Genomic DNA, 20,181 nt, shown 5'->3' on the forward strand with positions numbered 1-20,181 from the left:
GAAGAGACTATATACCATTATGAGTCGTTTGAAGACCCAGATATGTTTGAAAAGATAGATGAAATAAAGGATCAATTTTAAGAACTGCAGAAGGAAATGAAGACCCTGAGGGTAAAATATTTGTTTGGGAAGAGCGCTTTTGAGCTCTGCTTGGTACCCAATATGAAGATCCCTGTTAAGTTCAAGGTCCCTGACTTTGAGAAATACAACGGGAACACTTTCCCTATAAACCATCTTATGATGTATGTCCGCAAGATGTCAACCCAAATAGATAATAACCAGTTGCTCATTCATCATTTCCAGGATAGCTTGACTGGTGCCGCTCTTCGTCGGTACATGGGTCTGGACAGTGGTATAATTCTTACTTTCAATGACTTAGGCGAGGCCTTTGTCAAGTAGTATAAGTACAATGCGGATATGGAACCTGATCGTGACCAACTTCGGTCTATGTCTCAGAGATACAGAGAGACATTTATGGAATATGCACAAAGATGGAGAGAGCTAGCCCCTCAGATCAGTCCTTCGTTAGAAGAAAAAGAAATGACAAAGATCTTTCTCAAGACTTTGAGTTTATTTTACTATAAGCATATGATTGATAGTGCTCCCAATGATTTTACCGAGATGGTGAACATGGGGATGCGCCTAGAGGAAGGTGTCTGTGAGGGAAGATTGTCTAGAGAAAAAGCGTCAACCAGTAAGAAGTATGAGAGTGGTTTCTCGAAAAATAAGGATGGAGAAACTAATTCAGTGATTATGGAGAGGCTAAGGAAGCCTTATGTGAAAAAGAGTTTCATATCTCATCAATAACATCATCAAGTGTCTTATGTTATTCCAGTGTTTGCCAATAATTTTTCCGTTCAATCAACAGTAGTCCAACCTAAACAACAACAACATACTCATAACAACAGTCATCATAACAAAAATCACAATAATAATTAGCACAACAACTATGAGAGGAATAAGGTCACGTTTAACCCTATTCCGAATTATATCCGTCTCTTATTATCAAAAATCTGGTTCAGCCAAGAAGTCCTCCGCCTATGCCCGAACCTTTGTCGTGGTGGTATAAGCCTGATCAACATTGTGCCTATCATCAAGGGGCACCAGGCCATGGTATTGAGAACTGTTATCCGTTGAAATACGAGGTTGAACAGTTGGTAAGAAGTGGGATGATGTCCTTTTAGGACCGTGCGCTGAATGTTTAAGCCAATCTGTTACCCGCTCATGGTAACTCCTCTGTAAATATGGTGGACGGTTGTCCCGGTGAGTACAAAGTTTATGATGTCCGACATATCCGAAGATCCTTGGTAGAGCTTCACAAGACTTTGTGTCAGATTAGTGATTATGAGCATGATCATGACGATTGTATCATTTGTAGTGTCAATCCATGTGGGTGTGTGATTATGAAGAGGGATATTCAAAGGTTAATAGATGAAGGTATGATTCACATCCACCAAGCTAGACATCCGGATGATGACGTGAATGTGATTGTTCCAATTTTCAAAACTCCTGAATGAGTGGTGATTCAGTATGATAGTAGTAAGAGAAGCAATAGATCGACATCGCCGTTAGTGATACGGTTCCTCTTCCCATAGAAACTTCAGTAGTAAGTGTAATGCCCCAGACTACTTTCAGGATTACCGACTGACCCCGTAAACCAACACGGGTCTTTTCAGCATGTTTTATCCTCACTCGCACACTTTATAAGAAACTTCCCAGAAGGTCATCCATCCCAATACTACTCCAAGTCAAGCACGCTTAATATGGAGTTCTTATTGGTTAGGCTACCGAAAACACGCCCCAGATTGCTTTCAGGATTATCGACTGACCCCACAAAACAACACAGGTCTTTTCAACATGCTCTTTCCTCAATCACATGTTTTCCGAGAAACTTCCCAGAAGGTCACCCATCCAAATATTACTCCAAGTAAATCACACTTAACTACGGAGTTCTTATTTGTTAGGCTACTGAAAAGAAGATGCATCTTGTTGGTATAGATAGTACCAATTAATCCTTATAAGCCTTCTTTCAACCGTGCAGTCTCATACCTGCACAACCTCAGGATCCCTCTCATTAAGATGTGAATTCAGTTTTTTTCCTAGAAGCTGCTAGGAGTGTCTCATTGTCATGCCTCATGCACAGACAACCACTCCCTCGCCCTCAAGTGTTACATGCACATCAACTTCCACTTGGTTCGTCCCCGAACTACATCATGCTAGGAGAGGTCTGGCTCTGATACCATTTGTAATGCCCCAAACTGCTTTAGGGATTATCGACTGACTCCACAAACCAACACGGGTCTTTTCATCATATTTTGTCCTCACTCACATGCTTTCCGGGAAACTTCCCAGAAGGTCACCCATCCATATACTACTCCAAGTCAATCACACTTAATTATGGAGTTCTTATCTGTTATGCTACCAAAAACAAGATGCATCTTCTTTTAGATAACCCAACAGATAAAAACTCCACAATTAAGCGTGCTTGACATGGAGTAGTATTTGGATGGATGACCTTCTGAGAAGTTTTCTAGAAAGCATGTAAGTGAGGACAAAACATGCTGAAAAGACCTATGTTGGTTTGTGGGGTCATTCGGTAATCCTGAAAGCAGTCTGGGGCATTACAGTAAGCATTGTTGACATTGTCAAGGTGACCCGAAGTGATCGAGTGTTCAATCCGGTATTCCTGAAGGCTCTTGAGAACATTGTAGTTGGAAAGAAGGACAAGGTGGTTGTTTCTTTGTTTGATCCTGTTAACACTCAAATCTATTAGTCTAGTGAGTCATGTGGTTTGAAGAATAAGGATAATAATGATGAAGTACTCCGTCTGATAAAGAAGAGTGAGTTTAACATTGTGGAACAGCTACTCCAGACACCCTCCAAGATTTCTGTTTTATCTCTATTAATGAATTCTGAATCACACCGTGAGGCTTTGCAAAAAGTACTTGAGCTAGCCTATGTTGAACATGATGTTACGATTGATCAATTTGATCACATTGTTGCTAACATTATTGCGTGCAACAATATGAGTTTTTGTGATGAGGAGCTTCAAGAAGAAGGTAGGAATCATAATCTGGCTCTCCACATATTTATGAACTGTAAGGAGGATGCCTTGTCCTACATCTTGGTAGACACTGGTTCATCTTTTAACATTCTACCCAAGTCTACCTTGGCTAGGCTATCTTATCAAGGAGCACCCATGAGATATAATGGTGCAATTTTTAAGGCGTTTAACGGTTCTCACAAAACTGTATTTGGAGAAGTTGACCTCCCAATTAAGATTGGTCTGAGCAATTTCCAAATTACTTTCTAGGTAATGGATATCCACCCGGCCTATAGCTGCTTATTATGTAGTCCATGGATTCATGAAGAAGGTGCCGTCACGTCAACTCTACACCAAAAGCTCAAATTTGTCAAGAATCGAAAGCATGTTATTATTGGAGGCGAGAAGGCACTATTGGTGAGCCACTTATCATCTTTCACGTATGTTGAAGTCGAGGAAGTTATTGGAACTCTATTCCAAGCTTTGTTTGTGGCTAATATGATCCAGAAGATTGGGGTATCCATGTCTTCTTTGAAAGATGTGCAAGAGATTGTTCAAGTTGGTGACACAGACAATTGGGGCCGTGTCGTGGAAGTGGTTGAGAACAAGAATTGGGTCGGTTTGGGATTCGAGCAAGGGCCGCTTAAGAAGGAAGTCAAGTCTATGCAACAGATTTTCTGTCGCGGAGGGTTCATCCACAAGGAAGAACAACACTCAGCTGCGATCCTTCATGAAGATGAAGATGAAGAAGAAAATGGTGCCAACTTTGTAACGCATGGACAGATTTGCAACAATTGGGTTGTTGTTGATGTTCCTGTTATAATTCATCATTCAAATTAATGTACCTTATTATTTAAAGAATAATCCTTCTCCTATGCCTAAGAGAGAAGTGAAAACATTGGTAGGCATTTTCAATTATTATTAATAAAATGTGATTTTATTCATCCATATTTATGTTGTTTTTATTTTTTGCTTTTTTTTTCTTTCTGAAAATGGTAATAAAAAAAAACATAAATAGACAATAAATTTTCCCATATCTGCATAATATTTGTTTGTACTTCATATTTCTAAAATCAAAATATCAAATCATTATGCGGGTTGCTTCTCAAACCCATTGAAAATAATGACCCTACTCACTCTCCGAACTTTGATTTCCCTATGTTCGAAGCTGAGGAAGGGAATGATGATGAAGACATTTCTGATGAGTTATCCTGCCTGCTTGAGCATGAGGAAAGAACCATTGATCCGTTTGAAGAACAAATCGAGTTAGTCAACTTGGGTTCTGAAGATGATATCAAGGAGGTCAAGATTGGATCACAGCTTCATCCAGAGGTTAAGAAGGGGTTGATTAAGCTTCTCCTAGAGTACTTTGAAGTGTTTGCTTGGTCTTATCAAGACATTCCAGGTCTTGATACCGATATTGTGAAACATAGATTACCGTTGAAGCCAGAATGTCCGCTAGTTAAGCAAAAGTTAAGAAGAACTCATTTTGACATGGCAGTGAAGATCAAGGAAGAAGTACAAAAGCAGATTGATGCTAGTTTCCTTGTTACCTCAGAATATCCTCATTGGGTGGCCAATATTGTGCCTTTTCTGAAGAAGGATGGAAAAGTCTGCATGTGCGTCGACTATAGAGACTTGAACAAAGCTAGTCCTAAAGATGATTTTCCTCTGCCACACATTGATATGTTGGTAGATAATACATCTAAGTTCAATTTCTTCTCTTTTATGGATGGATTTTCTGGTTATAATCAGATAAAAATGGCACCCGAAGATATGGAGAAAACCACATTCATTACGCCTTAGGGAACATTTTGTTACCAAGTGATGCCTTTCGATTTGAAGAATGCTGGTGCAACATACCAAAGACCCATGACCACTCTTTTTCGTGATATGATGCATAGAGAGATTGAGGTCTATGTTGATGATATTATTGCCAAATCAAGGTCTAAATATGAGCAATTGTTTCCCAATAAGTGTACATTTGGTGTCCGCTCTAGTAAGTTGTTGGGATTTATTGTCAGTGAGAATGGTATTAAAGTTGATCACGCCAAGGTTAAAGTAATACAAGAAATGCATGCGCCCAAAACTGAGAAGCAAGTCAGAGGTTTTCTCGACCGCTTGAACTATATTTCAAGATTTATATCGCATATGACTGCCACATGTTCGCCTATATTCAAGCTCCTTCAGAAAGATCAGTCTGATGATTGGACTGAGGATTACCAAAAATATTTTAACAGTATTAAAGAATATCTGCTTGATCCTCCAATTCTGTCCCTGCCTGCTGAAGGAAGTGAAGGAGAATAGATATCCAAAAACGTAGCGGAATTTTAAAATTTCTCCTTTAGTGATCCTTACAAATGGGCATGATCAGTGATAGATTTGTTACCTCTTGTGGCGATTGAAACCTTTGATGCAGATCTAAGGAGCGATCACGGACGTTGATGGTGACAACGCCTCTACTCAGTCTACACAAACGGATTCCTTCAATCTCAGTACTAGCTGCTATGAATGAAGGCTTTGAGTGAGTGAGTGAGAGAGAGAGAGAGAAGCGAAATTATTACTACATAAATGCTTCTGCACAAGGGTTTTATTTATAGAACCACTTGTGTGGGCTGCAAGCTAAAAAGCCCACTTAAGTGTATGTGGCCCATATCTTATGATATGCCAAAATCACTTAAGCGCGTGGTACCTTACCATATTTCGTATTCTACTTAAGTACATCGTACCTTACGATGTTCTACAATTCACTTAAGTGAACCGTACGTTACGGTGTTCCCTAGTTACTCTATCTCCCATCAATCCGCCCTTTTGTGTGTGACCCTTAAGGTTTTCGCGGCATTAGCAATTATATTAAATCACATATTTAACATAATAAACAGTGAGCGGTGAAATTCTGGTATAGTCAGAGTTCAGATGTTCTACACGAAGTCATGACATCTGATTCAACATTGTTACTAATATAGCAAGACAGTTATAAAAAGTAAAACCCAATACTCATATGCACATAGTCACAGATGTCATGACATCTGCTACTATACCACCATGGACAGAAGAACATCCAGTTTTGTCCATCTAGTACAAAGACACAGTAGAGATCAAACATAACACTTATGTTTATTGATCCTGCCCAGTTAACAGCATGATGTCTCAACATTGATTTGAACATCACCTGTTCCAACCTTACAGATGGTTGAACTATAACAGACCAACCAGTCTATACATCAGTATTAGCAGTCAATGATGAATGTCATAACATTCTGTTTTGCATTCAGACTGCAGGCTATGTGTCAGATCTGTTATTCCCTTCATAAATAGACTAAAACCAGACTGAGTTATAACAGACAGAATATAGTGTACAGAAGGTAAAAACACCAGTAATTGTTAACCCAGTTCGGTACAACATTACCTACTCTGGGGGCATACCAAGCCAGGAAGAAGATCCACTATTAGCAGTATTAATTCAGAGTTAAACTCCCCCGTTTACAACTCTTCACTTAATCCCTACCCAATGCAATCTATACCTAGGAACTCCTAGATAGAAACCTCCAGTTTCCATTCCTATCACTACAATTACAATGTAATGTTTAAACAACTTGAACATGCTTCACAGCTTCGTTCAAGAACATAACAACTCTTGCCTACAGGCTTTGAGTTACAAATAATCTCATGCTTTCAAGCACTGAGAAACACCTGGTAACCTTCCCACAGGTTGGGAGGTTTACCTCACACACACCCCTAATTTTTACATTGTTTGAGGCTTGCAAAACCTAGGTTACAATCTGCTATTTATAACCTAACCACCCAACTGGATTTGGGCCTTCAGAAATCGCAGCAAGCTTTTCCTTTGCTGTCACAGAGCTGGCAGAATTCTTCTGCTACAATCAAGGTCTTCAATCTTTTATTTCCTAAAAGATCTCCATATTTGGAAACTGTATATTCACCAAATATATTCACCAAATCTTCTGATTGAATCTTCAAGATCTCCACATAGGAGTTAGAATATTCACTAGATATCCTAATTAATTATTTAACAAAAACCAAATGTTACAGTTTTATACACATGTGAGATGTCACAGTCCCGATGTCGTGACATCTTACATGACATGTTGGTCCAGATGTTGAACTTCTTCAACCCAACATATTAAAACAACAGAGGTGATTACATTATTTGTTTTACAAAATTAATGCCAATCTTAAGGTACTAACAATCTCCCCCTTTGGCAAATTTTAGCTAAAACAAATAACCCAATATGGGTCTGTACTTCCTCTTTGTCAATGACAACCCCTTTGCTACCACCACTGTTGGTGTACATGAGGAAGAAGATGTACAAGGCTTAGCTCCATCGCAACCTTTCCCCTCAACAGTAGGGCTTCCTGAAGAATATGTAATGCTGAGTACATAGATAATGTAACTCAGATCGCAAGACACAACTGTCTTCTTAACTCAGACCACAAGACACAACTGATATACCCAGTTAGTGACTTTTGTGTCTGAACCCATCTTCTCCTTGCCACCAGATATTGCTTGCTTCTGGTGCATCCTCAGGACAATGTTTCTCTCCCCCTTTTTAGCTAAACATTTATAAGTGACACCTTCACAAAACCAGATCCAGGAGCAGTATGCCCAGATCTTAACAAACCCCATGGTTTAGAGGGAATGAAATGTCGCTCTTGTGAGAAGAGGAATGCTGATACATCCTTTAAATAGGTCAGACCATGCTTAGGAATTAACGGTAGGAGTAAATGCTTGGTCAAGATCCATAAATATTTTCTGAGAATCAGTCAGAGAATCACCACCAATATCCCGGACTATCTTTGAATACCTTTTATAGCTCTTGACTGTTTCTTTCCAGAAACAACAGTTCCAAGACTATTCCATAAATGCTGTCAGACACGTTGCAAGCTATGTCTTAACATTTGACACTAATTTTGTCTGCATTCTTCATGTATTCTCCCTATCACCATTTCCTAAAACCACTTTCTCACCTCCAGTGGTAGCTTGACATTTGGCACCACACATTCCCATATCCTTATACAACTTCCAGCAGGAACATAGGATATCTTATGTTAAGACATTGTAGCGGTGTATTCGTCGCTATATGATTTATCGATTAAACCATAAGCAAAGCATACAATGAAATTTCGAGTCGCCACCGCACTTTTATTTATCCAAAGGACTGGCTAAAAAGCGAACAAAAGCCTAAGAAGTTTTACACGTAGAAAACAATAAAAAGATCAGAGAGTCTGGGTAAGGGGTAAATTACGCAATGGGAAGGTGTTAGGCACCCACTACGTCCTAGGTACTCCTAGGGAGCCCTTTTCACACTTGTTGTATAAAATTGTTATTTGTTATGACATAAGTATTGTGCAAACATGATTGGGATGATGAGAAAAGAATATACAATTTAATTATTGGGTTTGAACGGATGAACCCGCTGCCTACGTACCTTCCATCAAAGGTAAGGATCAAAACGCCGTAGTTCGGCTAAAAGATTTCCAAAAGTTGGTGGATTCAATTTTAAACAATAGCACTGAGGCTCTTCATTATCAATGGGAGAAAACTCGACCAAGACCAACATCCACCATGCGAGGATAGCTTCGACGTACTAGAGGGGTTAACCCTGTTTTCAGTACGGAAGTCTTATAGTCGACTCACTAAGGATAGGTAAGATTTACATCAACCACAATGATAATTGAAACCTATGGCTAATGCATGAAAAGATTAACAATGGACAAAGCCAAAACAATTGAATGGGTGAAGTTAATTGATTGTGATTATGAAAGTAGGGTCAAAGTATGATTAAGATTGATTTGAAAGAAGTATTATGAAATGGGGTTTGAAAAAAAAGTCAAGGACTTGGGGTCCAGGTTTTTAATTTGAAAACATGAAGATGTTTGCACAATATCTATCTCAAGTTTGAAATCAAAGTGTGAAAAAGGTTTAGGACATAATGAGGATGAATGGATGAGGATGGATTGTAAAACTTCTTAGAAGGTTCACCTCTTGAAATCATATAGAAGATGATTCAAGTGTGTCCTTTGGAATAAGCAATGGATAATAATGTAAGCAAGCAAAATGATACCGGATGCCACTCAATGGTCTTACTCCAATCTCACAAACAAAAGCGGATATCGGATACCAATAGATGGATTTACACCAATCTCCTAAAACAGAAATGGATATCAGAGGCCACTCAATGGACTTACACTAATCTCCTAAAAACAAAATGAAACTTGGATACCGGATGCCAATCTGTCTGGACTTATACCAATCTCCAACATATGATCATAGGAAAGCAAATGCCAACTTGCAGGGACTTACAATTGCATCCTCACATAAACAAAAGCAAAACATGGATGTCAGATGCCAATCTGTCTGGGCTTACTCTAACCTCCACAGTATGGTCCTAGGAATACAAATGCCAAATTGCAGGGACTTACAGTTGTATCCTCACATACAAACAAGCAAAGCAACATATGATCATAGGAAAGCAAATGCCAACTTACAGGGACTTATAATTGCATCCTCACATACAATCAAACAAAGCAACATGTGATCATAGGAAAGCAAATTCCAACTTACAGGGACTTATAATTGCATCCTCACATACAACAAACAAATGCATCAAAGAAAAGATGAGATGAGTGGCCAATGTGATGGTCTTATACTCACTTCCATATCCTAGGAGCAATGGCCAATGGATGGTCTTACAATTGTCCTCAATGGGTAAACAACAATGGTAAGTCATAAAGACAAATGAGATGGTTATGCATTAATGAGCAATAAATGATGATGAGTGCACAAAGCATGCAGGCAAACATGTGTATATGAAGTGAGCAATCAATCAATGAAGTCATTCAGCACACACTATAACCACACAATGAGGCTCATACAAAGGGTTAGGCATTGAAGCCAACTGGAATAGGTTGATGGTGCTCTTAACCTTGCCATTGAGGGGCTAAGGTGAAGCAGATGAGAGGATATGAGGGGTGTGCCTCATTACTCTTATCCCTGGTCAGGGAGAGCATTTGAATATCAGAAGGTGTGGGAGTTCAGAAAGTAGGAACTCTCTCCACAGATTATTGACTCAATAGATCTTGGGTTTGGATCTCAATGCTACAACCATGTAATGAGAGCAAGGAGAAGACTCACAGAATAGTGGGAGATAGACTACATATCTCTTATATCCACCAATTGCCTTATTAAAAGGACTTTTCCTGCTTGGGACAAAATGTAAACACACACAAGCATTGCCTCTTAAGGAGGACTTCAGACAGTTGCCTGGCCAAGTAACAGGCCAGGTCTTCCAGACTACATGAAGAAAAAGGGATTATACCTCAATGCAAATTGCTATAAAGCAAAGCAAAGCAAGTTCAAAGAACTAAGCAACTAATGGTACCTGAAATAGTCAAACAGAATCAGTACACAATTCAAAAGTCAAAGCAAAATGAGAATAGAATTAACAGTCAACATAATCAGATGAATGTGCAAAGCACAAGACTCAAATCATATGAGTCAAGCCACCTACAAAACAAAGAGGTTAGCTCATGATAAACAATCAAGCTCAATCACATTATAATGATTTCTTTGAAGCACTTGTTGCTTAACCTGAAAACAATGAACTCAAACATAAGCAACAGGACCACTAGGACAAGCCTAGGGTCAAAATGGGATGAGAAAGTCAAAACAGCAAGGGATAGTCAACCAAAATCAAGTTTAAACAATCAAGAAGCAAACTCAATTGGTCCTACATCCATATCATTCATCATCATGATTTCATAAGCAAAAGAAGTCAAAGCATGGCAAATGAAAGCTCATAGAAGTCAACAGCAAGACTTAGCTCAAAACCAATCATAATCAATTCCAAAAATCATCAAATAATTCATGTTCAATCACAATCCATAACATGACATGCATATAAAATTTCAGCTCATTTGGATCATGGGAAGATAGTCAATAAAAATCAGAAAGTCAAAGCAAATTCAAGCATGCTCAAAGAAGTCAACCAAACATGCATCATCTTCAAAAATTCATAAGTCAGTGATAACAAATGATAAATGAATGGGATCAACACCATGACAAAGCTTAAGATGTCTACTAATCACATGTAAAATTTCAAATTCATCCAATAAAGTATGAGAATTTCACGAAGGAAATGGGAACATGTATCACACAAGTCAACATTTTGGTCAAACAGGGGATAAAATCTCAAACAATTTGGAAATGCCACAAATAATTCCACAAAAAAATCACATGTAAACTAGACATATAAGAGTAGGTTCATGCAAAAATTCACACCAATTGGAGGTCAGGAAGCATGGTATCAAAAATCATGAAGTTGCATATCAATGGTGTGACACAAATTGTCACACCCTAATTCAAAAATTCATAACTCAATGACCAGATAAGATAAATTCACAAACTCTATATCAAAATCACCATGAATGAGTCTAGTTTATGCACAAAAATTTTCAGGTCAATTGGATAATGCATGACTATTTCACAAATGATTTGGCAAAGGGTACAAAATAATGACACATGAACAAAACCCTAGTACCATTTAAAAGTTCGACCATGCAAAAATTCTGGAAAAATCATGATAAAATACTAGACATCAAGCAGAGCCTAATGCAAAAATTTCCATGGAATTTGGAATTAAAATGGATGAGTTGTGATTTTTGTAAGTTGGTGAACTAAAATGCAATAAACATTGAATTAATAAAATGAATTAACTAAAATAATTGTGACCGATGGCAAAGTGGTAATTCTTTGGATGTTTTAGTGAAACGGTGCGCACCGTTTATAAGCGTGGCAAGCGGTGATAGGCAGCATGGCAATGAAACAGTAAAGACATGCAACAAGCACAAACGACAAAGGCCAAACGCGATGCAGAATATCAAATGGATTCTGGGTTTGGAAATTTCTAGGGTTTCATGCTACAGTTCGCATCACCTTCTTCTTCATCCAATCGTGAACAAATTTTTTTTTCAGAAATGGCAAAACAACATATCAATAGAACCAACAGGCAGTGTACATCATGAATCTAAGCATCATTTGAATTAAATCGACCTAACAAGAGAGCAGCAAGCAAGAACATGTTTATGTAGTAAACTTTAAATCCATGTAAATCAGTGAATACTCAACCATTTCATGCAATCCATAGCTCATTAGAATCAGCAAAGAGAGATCTATCCTAAGCACCTCATGATTTTGAAAATAGAGAGAGTCGAATTCTTACCAAAAGTGAAGCTCAGTGATGATTCAGTGTTTCTTTGGCCACAAATGCTCCAAACAGATGCACATGCAGGTCCTAGGAGGTAAATGGTTGAGATGCTTTAGCTCAGCAAGGCTTGAAAGTGCTTAAATCGAATATTGCCATGGAAGAACTTGGAGAAAACAGAACATGGAGATGTTGTTCCAGTTGGTGAATGGTGCTTCAAATGGCTTCCAAATGATGGTCAGATGATGAAACAACAAAGGATTGCTCGAGCTCTTTGGAAGTTTTGGCCAGAAAAATGCAAAATGAGAAAATGAGATTTGTTGAGAAAATGAGTTTTCTGTGTGATTGATGGCTGCTGCTAGGGTTTTTGGACAGAAAATGATGTTATATACTTGCTGTTTAGGAAGCTAAGCATCATTAGTTTAAGTTGTAATCCAAAATTTGGTTAAAATGACATGTTTGCCAAAAAATTGCTAAAAGACCACTAAGCTTGCAAGAGGGGTATGGGTCTGCACGAAATGGGCTTCAAACATGCTTCAAATAACATTTCAAAACAGTCCCAATTGGCCAAAATGAGTAAAATTGGTTATTTTGAAAAGTCAAAATTCAAACTCACTTGAAATTAATTAAGGCAAGTTCAAAAAGGCCATTTTGAATGGTGATGTTTTGGTGCATGAGGATGACATTTTTGGAAAGAGGAGGTTAAATATGACTTGTAGGAAAAAACCTCACCAAATTTGGTCAAATGGTTTGAGAGATATGGCCTTTTGAAGTTCACAAATTTTTGAAATTGAAATGATCATATCTTGCCAACCATACATGGGAATTGAGTGTTCTTGGACTTTTTGGAAATGGGAGAACAAGATCTTCAACTTTCATGTTGGGCCAAAATCCTTTTGAAGCTTGTATCATGATGTAAGTTTAAGATCAAGAAGTTTCCATTTTTGGCAAATTTGAATTACAGGTCAACTTTCTATTTCTGGAAATTTCTTGTTTGACTTTATTTTCTTCACTGTGGATGCTTGACATGATATATGAAGCTTATATAGACATGAATGAGACCTTTCAGACCAAATCCCATCACCAAATCACTGATTAAATCCACAGTTGACCAAGTTTGACTTTCTAGGGTTTTGCTTGACTGAAGCACCTTCTGATGAATTCCAAACCCTAATTCCTTGAGATCTTGATTCCAAATGATGTCCCAAGTTATATGAACTCTTGATTATTGATCATGGTGCCCAAATTCTGCAAGAATGGCCACCATCCACTGCAATGACTGCCTTTGACTGATTTTGACCTAATTAGCTGATAATTGCTTCAGCTGCAAGTAACATGGTTAGAATGACAATATTTTTGTACTTTTTGGTTAGTAAACATATGAAAAGCAAAGATATACAAATGCAAAACATGCTTGGTGATCAAGAACCACACTCACAAGGCAACCTACCCACTAGGAGGGAAGCTAGGGCATGCAATGATCCTTGAGGCCATGATATGAGATGATATGGGCCATGAGGGATCTTAGGGCCAAAATTGGGGTCTTACAGACATCACTTATGACATCTTGTGAACACTCTGTCCTTTTTGTTCACAAGGACAACTACCAGCAGTTAAACAACTTGACAGTAGTTTAATCAGCAGCAGAAGCAAAACAATTACTATCTATGGCTACTAGTAATACACACATGCACAAGGGTACTTCTCCTCCCCCTAAATCTGTGCAACAATCAACAGAATTACTAGTTATGGATGCAACTAGTAAGACACACAAATGCATAATGCACCAGGGTACTTCTTCTCCCCCTAAAACTGTGCATACAACAAACATAACAGCAACTCCAGCACCTGTTCCACACAACTGTAATACACAGGCTCATAATGAGACACACCCCATCCATATTTCCTTATGACTGTAAGTTTCAGAAGGAAATAACAATATTGTCCAAGGCAATGTCATGACATCCGGTCAGATATTCTTCTGCTCACTCAGCCTTAACACACACCATAACATCCCACTAACTAACAAGGTTCCATACCTTGTTATCTGAGAACACATAGACCACAAGCTTGATGATTACTTACAGTGCAAAGACAGAACTCCCCCTGTCATGAACACCCAACTCTCCTCTTGAAACATGGAGATCACACATGAACATATCCAACACCCCAAAGTTGGGCCTTCACATACTTCCTGATTCAAAGAGAACCCAAACAACTTGATGAATGGAAAACATAAGACGCATCTTCATGTCTTCAAGAGCACACTCCCTGTTCAACCCTCTTGGCTGAACACATCCACACCCTGTGACTATCTCTCTTCTAACCAGAACAGAAAACCACTTCACAACATAACACCATCTGATATTCTTCAGATATCACTGAATCACAAGCTTGATCCAGACAAAGATTGGGACATATGCATTCTCATCCCATTACAAGAGATAATCTTCCATAGATAGCTCAGAACACCTCCTTTTGTCTTCAACTTACTCCTTTTCTGCTCAAGGTAATTTGTCTCAGACCTTCCTCAAGAATAATCAACTGCCATAAGTTGATTGTCTTGATTCTTTGAACTCACTTCTGAGATAGACCAAATGCCACTGGTTGATTACCTCCTTCATGAATCCTCATATGAAAAAGTCAAATGTCATTCTTTGACCTCTCCACGTTTATCAGACTTCTCTCTAAGATATTCTGACCTTCCAAGTGAGACTTGAACTTCAAGCTACATGTTGAACAAAACTTAGATTTTCCAAGATATGAACATGTAATATCCTCTCCATCCAGCAACTCCAAAGAACTGCAACGAGAACGATCTTTTTGAAGTATCCAATCTACAACCCTGTAGACCCTTCTATCTCAAGTTGATGTGCCACTTCACCAACTAAGATTCTGATGTTGAACCAAATGTCACAACATTGTGTTTTAACATCTAGCTGTTGAATTCAGCTCCTTCTTCTGCCACTTGAAAGAACTTCCTCCCTTCACAGAACAAGAGTTCAATGTTCTCATAGACTTGATTGTGGAACCAAGTTTGAGTAAACATCCTCCATCCTGCAGGTTTGCAGTTAAGTCATCCAAGCTCACACCTTGATGAATCCCTGCTTCTTTTCCAAAGACATCAGACACTCTAATGCATGAGTCTTCAGAAGGACCAGTTAGAAACTATCCCTTCAGCTATACCAAGGATTTCACTTCCTAAAGCAAGGTTGTTTCCATGATGTCAAGAATGTTGCCACTTATTCTTAACTCCACAATGTGCATTAGCCAATGCACTTTCTTACCTAGATCAGAAGTAAACTGATCCAAGTAACCACCATCAGGACTATGATGTTTTCTTCTTCTTGTACACACCAAGGCTGAACATGTTTCTTGCCAGGAAACCTTTTCAGAGATCACATGTTTTGGCTGCCCCCAAAGTGATAGATCATAAACCCATGTACTATCCTTTCTGTGATTCTGCACAGGGTCTTGAAGACGAGATGTTCCAACATCTCTAAAAACATCAATTATCTTGAGCTCCAAGGATAATCAATTAAATACTTGTACTTGGCACAAGTAGACGTTGATCTTAAATCCTTTCCCAATTTTCCTTTCAGATACTTCCACCATAAGAATACTTTGAAAATACTCTTCTTGTGTCAACATCTTCTGCTTGCAAGCACCTCAACAGTTTTGAGAATCTTTCCAGATTAGATTCATCCTTAGGAATGAGAGAGATGAATCCTTCCTTGCAAATGTGTCACACAACAACCAGAACCCATGTGACACAGGTCAACAGCCAACCAGACCCTAGGCTGACCAAACGTGAGGAGGTTAACCAAAACTCCCCCTCAAATTAACAATCATGGAAACTCCACAGCAATATCCATGCATTGTACACAAATGTCTCAACATGACATACAACATCCCTACCAGTGTCAACTAACTCTATGAGTTATACCTATACATACTCCAATCACACCAATCAGACTCCAGCTGACCATAAGTACTAGTAAAAACACCAGTCAATAGTAGATATGCATTGCCAGAGCATACTACCTTAACCAACCTCTGAATCTTCATATTCTCACTCCTTGAAAGAACTGCCACTTCTGAGTGTGGTGTTTGAATAACAAGATTTACGGTCCCAATCCTCTTAAATGAAATAGCAATCAGGTTACCCCATTATTGACTTCTAACATCCAGGGGACTTGTCTTCCAGCACAACATAGTACTTCAGGGAACAACTATTCAACCCTGATCAATCCATAGGAATAAGACAAGCAGCAGGAAGTTGCACAATGTCACATCTCAACCAGCTCCACTTCTAGAGATCAGACGTCTAACATTGACCTTCTTGAGCACACACACAATTAACCCTACACACAGATGTCTCCTCTTCCAGGTCAGGAGTATTTTCCAAACACAAGTATCCTTTTGTTTGAGACCTAAAACCATCTGCTCTTCAACCAGTAGCTGCATACTTGTTGAGCAACATGTTCTAACATCACATAGAACATTAGTTCCACCTCCTTGGAACAAACCCTCCTTGAAAGTCTTCAAGATCTTCATATACACTACCCAAAAGAGTAAAAGAATCAGTGATCAGGTGATTCTTACCATCCTGAAGTGAGAACGTCATGATGAGTAGACTTGAGGAGACTCAAGTATCTTTGACATCTTCAATAGATTATGATGAAATCTTGAATACAGCCGCCTTTCATCCACATGAGGGGAATCTACATCAAAGTTTGAGTTTTGCCAGGTATTATGCAGCGGAAATCATAATACAACTCAACCTATGAAAACACACTTCACCAGATCAGCCTCCAAGATTATACCAAGTTTTAATATGATTCAATACTAGCAGAGCTGTCCCACACAAAGGCCAATTGCCAACCTCTAGAGGCAGGTACACACAGATCCTGTCATGAATAGTCAATCCACCTACTTCAAGGGACCATTCAGGGGAATCATAGAACCTTCCACAGGTTCCAACAACAGTACTGACATAACTCCTTGCAAGATACCAGAAAGTATCACCCATGGATCTCATCCAGAAACAGAACAGGATGCCTGCTCTGATACCAATTGAAATTCTGGTATAGTCAGAGTTCAGATGTTCTACATGAAGTCATGACATCTGATCCAACATTGTTACTAATACATCAAGACAGTTATAAAAATTAAAACCCAGTACTCATATGCACACAGTCACAGATGTCATGACATCTACTACTATACTGAAGGAGAATTGCCATCCAAGGCGCAGCGGAATATAAAAATTTCTCCTTTAATGATCCTTACGAATGAGCATGATCAGTGATAGAATCGTTACCTCTTGTGGAGATTCAAACCTTTGGTGCAGATCTCTGACAATGATCAACCTTTGATACAGATCCACGGGGCGATCACGAACGTTGAACGATGACAACGTCTCTACTCAGTCCACACGAACGGATTCCTTCAATCGCAGTGCTAGCTGTTTGTGAGTGAAGGCTTTGAGTGAGAGAGAGAGATACGAAATTCCAACTCTTCAGCTATGTTGTCTGGAGTGTGAATGCTTCTACCCAAGGGGTTCTATTTATAGAACCACTTGTGTGGGCTTCAAGCCAAAAAGCCCACTTAAGTGCATTTTGGCCCATATCTCAGAATATGCCAAAATCACTTAAGTATTTGGTACTTTACCATATTTCGTATTCTTCTTAAGTACACCGTACCTTACGATGTTCCTTAATTATTCTATCTCTCATCAATCCGTCCTTTGTGTGTGACCCTATAGGTTTTCGCGGCGTTGGCAATTATATTAAATCATGCATTTAACATAATAAACAGTGAGCGGTATCTAGCAACACATCACTGCTACCCAAGTCACGAAAATGTCATGTGATCTGACAAAACCTCCTGTGATAATAATTATGTGTATAATTACCCCTTTGCCCTTATGTCTATATTGAACACAAGGTATAGACCATGTCACCCTTGTCCAGTTCAATATTGGGCCCATAGACATTTATCCTGTTAAGCAGGATTGGCAAATTCCATCTAGGACACTCATGTCCCTCAGCATGCTTCGTGGAGTACCTATCAACTGCCTTTATGGTTATCCAGTTACGGACAACGTTGGATCAGCAATAAAGCACTCGACTCTACATCTAGGATCCATAGTGGTTTCAGGTCGAAGAGTGGTATACACCATTATCACCATGAGAATAACTTATGACACTCTGCATAACATTCTATATAGTATTCTCATAGCGGGTCAATCCAGTATGAATATTACTCTTAATATTCATACCTATGTTTAAGACTTGATAACTCTTTATCCATGATCCATGAGACGTGATCATCAATCTACAAACATAATAGTCTTCATGCTTTAATGTTATCCCACTTCACAATAAAGCTTGACTAGGGATACTTTAAGAATAGTGTCCTTATGTTTAATGTGATCTCATGATTAAGTCATACTTGATACATTAAACGGACTATCTATTCCAGGGACTTTATTAAACAAACATAATAAAGAAAAATGCCTCTTATTATTAATAAATAATTCGATACAAGTACCAAAAGTATTGGCCTCTAGGGCTTACACCAACAACTCATTTATGGATTAGCTTTGTTCCATAACATTGACGGTTTTGTTGATGTTAACGCCATTAGACTTTTCTTGATTGGGAATCCTGTGCCTACTTTGTTGGGTGATATGTACTTCTCTTTGCATCTAAGGAATTCTAAGGGTGGTGGAACTATTGTCTGTTGCATTCCTCTTCTGTACAAGTGGTTTATTTCGCACTTGCCTCAGACGCCTGCTTTTGTGGAGAACAAACAATGTCTATGGTGGTCTCAGAGACTTATGTCTCTCACTAATGATGATATAGTTTGATATGATCCGTCTTTGAGCAGTTTGGAGATTATTGATAGTTGTAACACCCCGAATATTGTTAGATTATTTAAATATTATTTTAATATGATTATTTGAAGGTAAAATGAATTATTAAATAATATTGGGAATTATTATTATTATTATAGATGTTATTTATTTTAATAATAATTAAATAAATAAAATAAATGGAATATGAAGAGTGGAAGGGTAAAAGTGGAATTGGATAAAAGAGGCCAAAGTGAGAACTCAGAGTGTTTTTCACGTATTTTTGCCTCAGAGTCAGAGAAAGGGAGAAACGCGGAAGAGAAAGAGAAGGAAGAGGAAAAGGCCAAAGATTGCTCAGAACTTCCTTCAATCCAAAGAGGTAAGGGGTCTGAACCTTATTAAACGATAATATGCGAGCAAATTCATGATATATGTTGGATTGTTGATGGATTTTGGGGATTTTAGGAGATTGGGAAAGTTGGGGTTTTGATGGAAATTCTCCGATCTGTGAGTTTTGTTGAGTTATATGCATTGTAATCGAAGTATGTTGTGTATATATGACTGTTAAATGTTGATATTGGGTTGTTAGCTGTGGGGTATGAGTTATGACGAGTAGAGAAGCAAAGCTGCGCTGGTTTCCGTAGCAGATGGCTTCTGTTCGCGTGCGATTCGCGGTGCGAAGCCCAGTTCGCGGCGCGAACTGGGCAGGATTCAGAGGAGTTTTGTAACGCATCGTTCGCGGCGCGAACCCTGCTGCGTGGCGCGTACTGAAGCGAATTAATTGTTCGCGACGCGATCCTTCGTTCGCGGCGCGTCCTGGAGTAATGGAGGAGTTCGCGGCGCGTCCCTATGTTGGCGGCGCGAACTGTGCTGTGAAGCTAATGTTGGTGAGTTTTTGAGTACGTTGAGTTGCGAGACTCTTAGTAAGTCGCTGTAATTGTATTATAAACAATTAACAGTGATTATATGATTGTGTATGAGGTGTTTATGATGATGAGATGTTGAATTTACGTGTTTAGTTATAAATGTGTTATGTAACGATGTGATATCGTTGT

The sequence above is a fragment of the Lathyrus oleraceus genome, chromosome 3, assembly GCF_024323335.1.
Source record: "Lathyrus oleraceus cultivar Zhongwan6 chromosome 3, CAAS_Psat_ZW6_1.0, whole genome shotgun sequence".
In the NCBI taxonomy this organism is placed as follows: domain Eukaryota; kingdom Viridiplantae; phylum Streptophyta; class Magnoliopsida; order Fabales; family Fabaceae; genus Lathyrus; species Lathyrus oleraceus.